Source organism: Pagrus pagrus (assembly GCF_965226575.1).
Source record: "Pagrus pagrus genome assembly, chromosome: 23".
Classification (NCBI taxonomy): Eukaryota; Metazoa; Chordata; class Actinopteri; order Spariformes; family Sparidae; genus Pagrus; species Pagrus pagrus.
Window position 1 is genome coordinate 16220402 of NC_140205.1, and position 7685 is coordinate 16228086.

Genomic DNA, 7685 nt, shown 5'->3' on the forward strand with positions numbered 1-7685 from the left:
GTCACCCATATGAATAGTGGATGAGTAAAAGTCTTAAAAGTATTTAATAATAAACATTCCTACACATCAAAAGTACAAGTAAAAGTAAAATTATACATATATTTACATGTATGTACTGTTTATACTTTATACTATGGGTTGAACAACTATCGGATCTGATGATCAGAATCAGTGTTTCTTTTAATCTAATTGCTGATAAAACCTTTTTACTTTGGCTCTGATGCAGCCTGCAGTCTGCAAAGTAGCCAGTAACTAAAGTTACCAAATAAATGTAGTGGAGTGAAAGTATAGTATTGGAGTATCCATCAGCATGAGGGTGAGTAGATAATGACCTCATTTTCATGTTTGGGTGAACTTATCCTTTAATTATACTAATACTAGTTTTTAGTTACAAGTTTTTCCTACCAGAGATGTGCAACAGTCTTTTTTATGCTAAATGCATCGTGCAAAGTTCAGCTCAGGCTGAGGCGACGCTTCAGCAGTGCGAGTGCGAAGATGGTATTTTCCAGAGTTACAGTCCTGCAGTATCCCTCCACTGCAGCTCAGGAAGGAAACAGTCTCCACTAACACGAAGATCATTTTCTACCAAAATTACTTTGAAGACGCCCACATGATTTGACAAAGCCTCATAATAGCCTCACGACATTATAATGCATATTTGCTCAGAACCAGAACAACAGATTTAGTAGCTTTTCTTTGCTGTTAGTATCATAGCAAAGTTAGTATCAGGGCCTATGTGAGGACTGTGTTACAACAAACTCCTGCTACGACTATCTCAGCTAATACTGCTGCTGTCACCACTTTCATTAATAATGATCTTTAATAATTGTGCTAATAATTAAATAATCATGTATGATTTACATTAAACCTACAGATTGCTGTTAGCCCAAACTAGACTCTCTCTGTTGGCCAGATGACTCATCTCCTCTCCTCTCCTCTCCTCCCTCCCCCAGCCCTTCTCGCCTGGCGGTTTGTTGTTTCAGGCCTCTCCTCTTCAACACGAGGGAAAAAGGTGTGCTTGTGCACCGGGCTAGCTGTTGAAACTTGCAGTTGGAGAGCGTCTCGCGGCTCCCTCGTGTTTACGAAACGGCAGATTCATGATGGTGGTGCCAGCAGTTTGGAGGGGGATTTAGTCAGATCCCCCATTCAAGGCCAGTTGTTTCAGTCTCCCGTTTAATCTGGCAGCGGGGGAAAGAACTGGAGTGAAAAGAAGTAAAAAATGGACTTCTTCTTGTTGTAATCAGGTCTGTGTTTGGATTCCCGCTTACACTCGGTCTGTGTATGGAACTGCTGATGATGAGCTTTGCTTTCATAGGACGTGTTATTTCGTTCCCATCCTTCTGGCTGACTAATGTTTAAGTACACCTGGATGCTGGCTACGCTGCGCTGGTTTCTGTGCTTTACCCCACTGTAAAGGAATGAGGGGGTTTGTTGGAAGTCTTGCCAGTTCTTTGAGGAGGCTGCGATTAAGACAAGATGGTGGAGCCACACACATCCAGACACCTGGAGAGCAGCTGCTGCCGCCGCTGCTGCTGCTGCTGCCGAGGCAACATTCAAGGACCGGTCCACTTCTGGCTAACAACCTTATCTCAGAGCGAAGTTGTGTCAGGTTAGAGCAGAAACTATGTCTACAAGTGAGGCCCAGGAGTGATTAATGATAAACTGAGTGGACTCTGATTGCACCTCTTGCTGAGCACAATGTGCTCATGTTTAAAGGACCTACACGTTGTATTGTTTGGACGTACATTTTCAAACCTTTGTGTGGGCAGAATGATGTATGATGAGCTGGTGATGCATGTAAGATGTGTATAAACAGACGTCAGATCAGAACAGAGAGAACTTTTAGTAGTTGTGGGCGCAGTTTTTGGGCTCAGTCGGGAGGGTAAGGAAAAAAAACAATGTAAAATACTTGAAACACCTTTTGGAGATGTACTTTGCAGTGGGTTAAGTGTATTTTTATGTTCCTTTTACCAGTCGGCTAAACATGGAGGATATGAGATTACATTAATGCAACGCAATGGTCATATTGGTGGAGGTGGTGGTGTGTTGCTTTAGGTGCCCATGCAACATGAAGTAGGATCCAGGAAGTCCAGTTTGAGTAACAAAGGGCAACCTGATGAATGATACTCGCTCTCCTTGTTGCTCTGTTTTGTTCTCCACCAACCCTTGAGAAGAAGAAGAAGAAAAAGAAGAAAAAAAGAAGAAGAAAAAGAAGAAGAAAAGAAAAAGAAGAAAAAGAAAAGAAAAAGAAGAAAAAGAAAAATACCTTTCTTTATTAGATGGTCATGGTGACTTGTGTTATTTCTTCTTCTACTTCTATATTGTTTATTATGTGTTACGTAGCCTTCACCGCCAACCTCTGAGAAAAGTACACTACGCGTAGCAGAGTTTCTGCTCCGAACCATTTATGCACCTAATTCCCTTTTTTTCCCTTTTTTTGGAACATCGCAAAAATTTGCTTCAAATTTGCTTGACATTTAGATGGAAACATGGCTTCTGACGAGAGCAACGACTGTGAACCAAAACAGAAAAGTTGTGGACTGTCACCAGAGTCTGCTGAGGATTCTCTGTTGATTCTCTAAAAGCATCACATTTCAAATTACACACAGTCATTTTAATATTTATTACAGCAGCTTTAAACATTTAAAAAGTACATTATATACTGTAATATTAATGTCAGAAATAAAAACTAAAAGCTTCTTTTATCAGAGAAAGAGGCAGTGAGATCAATTTCTACACCCACAGAGAGAAGAAGAATAGACCATTGTGCTTATTCAAGACCGCCTGATTCTTGAGTGTCGGCTGCTATTCGCACTTTTATCACCTAAAACTTCACTCTTACACAGTATTTTTGTTCTCAGGAGTTGTAAACTGACATCATGAAGTAAATCTTAAGAAGAAGAGGAAGGCTCGGCAGATTGAGGGAAAATATCTGCAATATTTATCATAAAATCACTCCAGACTAGTCATTGTTAACCGTGTAAGAGCATCTGAGGGGGGTTTTTCCTTGAACCGCCTTGCTCAAGGTCACTTAATAGCAACTGTGGTAGGAAAGTTTCCTCCTCCCTTCAGAGTTGAGCAGCTGGTCTGCTGGATTCAAACCCTCTTCTAGACAAAGCGTGACCCCCTCCTCGTAGGCAAGGTTTTACACTTCACTAAACTATGCATGTTACAATTAAGCGGGTGGATGTAATTCCCCTCAGAATGGTTTATTTACTCCTAAAGGAAAGTCTCTGAAATTGCTGCAACCAAAAAACAATTTGTGGCCTAACAGGCGAGTGAGGCGTAGAAGGTTTCCACTTTTATAAAGGCACTGTGGATCCCGGAGTCTCCTGCAGAGTCGGCAGCCAGCGTCAGCCTTCACATTTCCAGCCGGGGGGAAAAAGAAAACAGCGGCCAGATTGCAGAATAATTTCCCCTCTTTGATTCTGCGTCCAGAGAAATGAGACAGGAAGTTGACTATTCCCCCAGACCACCAATGACTGGCGGAGTCCGCTACCCCCTGGTCTCAGATCAGATCTCTGACCCTGTAGCGATCACGTTAGACCCCCGACGACACCGATCCAGGGTCAGCCCCTCGGGCTATCTCTGCCCTCCGCTCCCCAGGGACCGAGCCAAGAAAATGAATTTAGCATGCCTCGGCCTTATCTCATTGCCAGACACTCCGAATTTTGTAGCTAATTTGCTTTCATTATTGCCAGATGTGGTGACATGCAGACAGATGTTTATTATATTAAATAGCTAACGGCGGCTCGCAGAAATGATTATTCCTCTATTATGAAGCTCAGGAAATCTGCTGGAGGATTGCTGTCTGACTTTTACGACCGCTGGGCTCGTTTTAACATGAGATGTGCTTTGTCGCTGTTAACGCACAGATTTAAAAAATGAGGAGAACCCAGCGTTTGGTATGTGAGGTCACACTCACTCTGGGTCCGGCTTCCCAACTGTTGACAGACAAATCCGACTAGATTTGTGTTGTGTTGCTTCCACTGATGGTTTTCGCTCTTCCCGGCCGATGGGGTTTGGGTTTTCTCTTCTTACGTGACAAAACATTTCGATCATTCGCAGATTATCTTCAAGCTTGGTGAGAATCTTTTGACCGTATCGAATCACAGAAACAGCACTGGCTTGGTGCAAACACCAGCTGAAGCCAACTTCGCTGAGCTGCAGAAATCCCACGGTCATATAATATGTTCACACGAGTTGCCATCAGTGTGAATCCCAGCACGGACTCCATAAAGCCCCATCAGACCCCATCAGACCATCTCTTTTCAATCTCCAATCCAGCCAGGGCTCTTTGTATGATTAAAAGCATACGCAAGGGCTTTGCATCTTGCAGATGTTGCCATAAATCACCGGTTGGCCCTGCCTCTGCAACTGGCTTCTTGACAAATGTTCCACAATAACTGCGGCCCCCACCCCACCCTTCCAGTAAAAGAGAAAAAAAAAGAAAAGGGGTAAAAGAGAAAGAGCCTGGAATTTCTACGCGGCTGCTTGTAACTCTTTCAGGACTATTGTAAAGTCTCAGCCGTGTCAGCACAGGTGGAAACCTGAGGGGTCGTAAAAGCAGAAAGAAAAAAGAAGCCCGCCCACTTCATGCTTTCTCTTTCCCAACAATGTCTTAAACTCCCCGCTGTCCCAGCCAGCCCTCCACTGTGACTAATTCCACACAAATCTAAAGAGCTAAATCAGTCAGGCTGTCTGTGTGTCTGTGGACGGCAGTAACCGACACCCCCACGCCTGTAAAAGACACAACCATAATGGCTGAGAGGGAGAGCGGGCTGTGAATCACAGTCTCCGAGGCGTTGGAGAAGGATGCTGTCTGAAGGCGCTTTGAAAGCTCAAATCTTCACCCCATCCTGCGACTTTTAGTTTTACACTGACACTGAGAAGAGCGGGAGCCAATTAGAACTGAACGTTGAGGCCCAATTTTTGCCAAGTTGTATCAGCCTATAGAGAGCGAAGTGAAAGATGAATGACAAGGAAGTTTGATGGAACAATTGAAACGATGAAATCCCAAAAGTTACAGAGCTGGGTCTGTCAGTAAAGCCATGTCAAACACCAACCTACGTATGTCAAAAATAAAGATTTTCTTCATCTGGAGTTTGAATGTTCCAGCACTTTAAAGGAGTTTGACATTTTGTGAAACACGCTCTCACAAATCTGCTGTTAGGCACGACAACGATCAGACTAGCCTGGCTCTGTCCAAAGTTTGAAAAGAAATGGTCATTTCAACACGATGCGTCTCAGAAGAAACAGCAGGTCGTCCAGTGATCACAGGGTTGGATGTTCGATCCCCTCCTCCAAGACACCTAAATGCAAAAATGCGAAACACAAAATGGCTCCCAATGGTCAGGCTGGCACCTCGCTTGGTAGCACGCTGCCACCGGTTTGTGAGTATGTGCATGAATGGGTGAAAACTTTGTAAATAAACAGCTGTATAAATAAAAGGCCAGCTAATTCCCTGTTTTCAGTCTTGTTGCTATACTAAGCGAGTCATCTCCTGCCTCTAGCATAAATCTGAAATAACTATGACTGCTGATTTTTTATTTTATTTTATCTTTTCTGCCACTGAGGTGTGGAAACAACACCTGTTAAGATGGCTAACACGAACAGCTGCCTGTAGAGTGCTGCAGCAATTTTTTTGAAGGCTAAACCAGAAGTGAGCATCGCCCCGGTTCCCTCGTCAAAGAGCCGATAGGATTTTTCAACTGGATTTTGGATTATTGCAGAAAATCTGCTCTATGGCAAACACTACAATTACACTTGTTTAGCAAGATAATCTTCACAGTTGAACAACACTTTCATTTCACTCGTTTAGCCACTTGTTAGCAACCGCCTTTTTAAAGACAAGTAAACTTTTTATAATTCACTTGTGGGGTATTAACTGACTTATTTTATGTTGTATAACAACACATGAAAATATCTATCTTTTTCAGGCAGTTAACCAGACACCCATTGACTTTGATACAAGGGAACAGGAAGTGCAAAGATGCCAATCTACTTCCAGGTGTCCTTCCTGTAGCACTCTATCTACACATTCAGCAGATAACGGAGCATCATCAGCTCTTAGTGGGCGTTGTGTTTCTGGTCACCAGCCAAAGGTAAGCTCAATATAAGCTCCGCGTAAGTTCTGTACTAGTGTACACCGACACCTGAGGGAAATATGAGGCTTGTTAAGTGCTAAATACAGCATATGTTAACAAGCTAGTCGCTAATTTTGTCCGTTTGGTGCTGGGCAGGTGTACAGTAGGTTTATCAAGCCTTTTCACTGGAAACAGCTGCTGGGGAAAACAAAAAGTGAGAGTGAAGTCAAACAGTAAAGTTGCGGTCAGTAAAACCAAAACAATCAGCTGAAAGATGCTAAAATGCTACATGGAGCTGTGAGAACTGCACAGTCTATGCTCTTCTTCTGATACACACCGATCTACATTATCTGTGCATCTGTGTGTGTACTGAAGTGTAGGAGTTAGGCGTGAGGGTTTGCAGTGATGAGAGTTGAGATTTATGAGCACAGACGCTGACAACAAACCGCCAGAGGCTAAGCTGTTTCCCTGCACCTGGGATGCTTAGCCATTCTTTGTTTTACGTTTTACTGCTTTGCTTATTATCTGTGTACTTATTTTCAGGAATGCACATTAAAGACAACTGGGAGCAATAAAACATATTCTAAACGGCAACCATCAAATACGTTTTAATGTGTTCCTCCTGAATGCTACCGCTCTAAAATAATGTATTTTGATTGTAGATCCAGGTTTAATCTAGGTGAAAGAAGAAACTGGCAAAACCTACCAAAAAAAAGTAATTCAGGATACATTTAGAAAAGCGTTCCTATGTCAAACACATCAGAAATAATCCCAAACAAATTGCCAAACAGGAGGTAATTGTCGTCGGCGTTCAGACACTCGTCCTGGATGAGTCCAGGCTGGCGGAGCGTCGACCCCTCGGGGATTATTTACGAGCCACAGGAGGAGAAAAATGAGGAAGGGTGACCTTGCGAGTTTAGCTTAAACTCCAGGTGGTTTCCGCTCGTCCTGTCAACACTACCTGATGCTCCAGCCCCGTAGCATTCCTTCACTGTATCCAGAGAGAGCTGTGACATGGTGGCTGGTGGCTGCTGTTGCTGGCAGCCTACAATTATCTTTTCAATGTGTTTGAGCGTGTTGACAGTGTATGGAAAGCCCTGTCAGAGTGGATATGAATAAAGACGCGCACGGAGAGGTGGATTAGGACAAAACAAGTGAAAACATATTGCGGGAAAGCAGACAGGTAGACAGAGAGAGAGGTGTGAACAAAGGTAGGAACTTTTATTTTTACAGATGCAAAGTGTCTAAACATGTCTAAACCTCCACTGTGACTCTTGTTCTCTTAATTTTTCGTAAGTGATGGTCTCTCTCTTTTCTCTTACTGGCCACAGGAAACTTCCAGGGTGAACCCCCGATGATTTACTCAACCTATCAGACTGCCACTCTGTTGGTTTCTTTGAAAAAAGTGGCCGGATATCACTGATGCACCACCATGCCGACAGCTAGCACGTGTTTTATCTGCATTCATTTAGTAACTGCAATTTAATCTGTTGAAGGTACGCAGTAGTTATAAACAAGAGACACTTAGCTATGTGATGTATAAAGTGTATGCTCCCAGCTGATAGTTGTGGGATAATGGTAAATTAAACATAGTGTGAC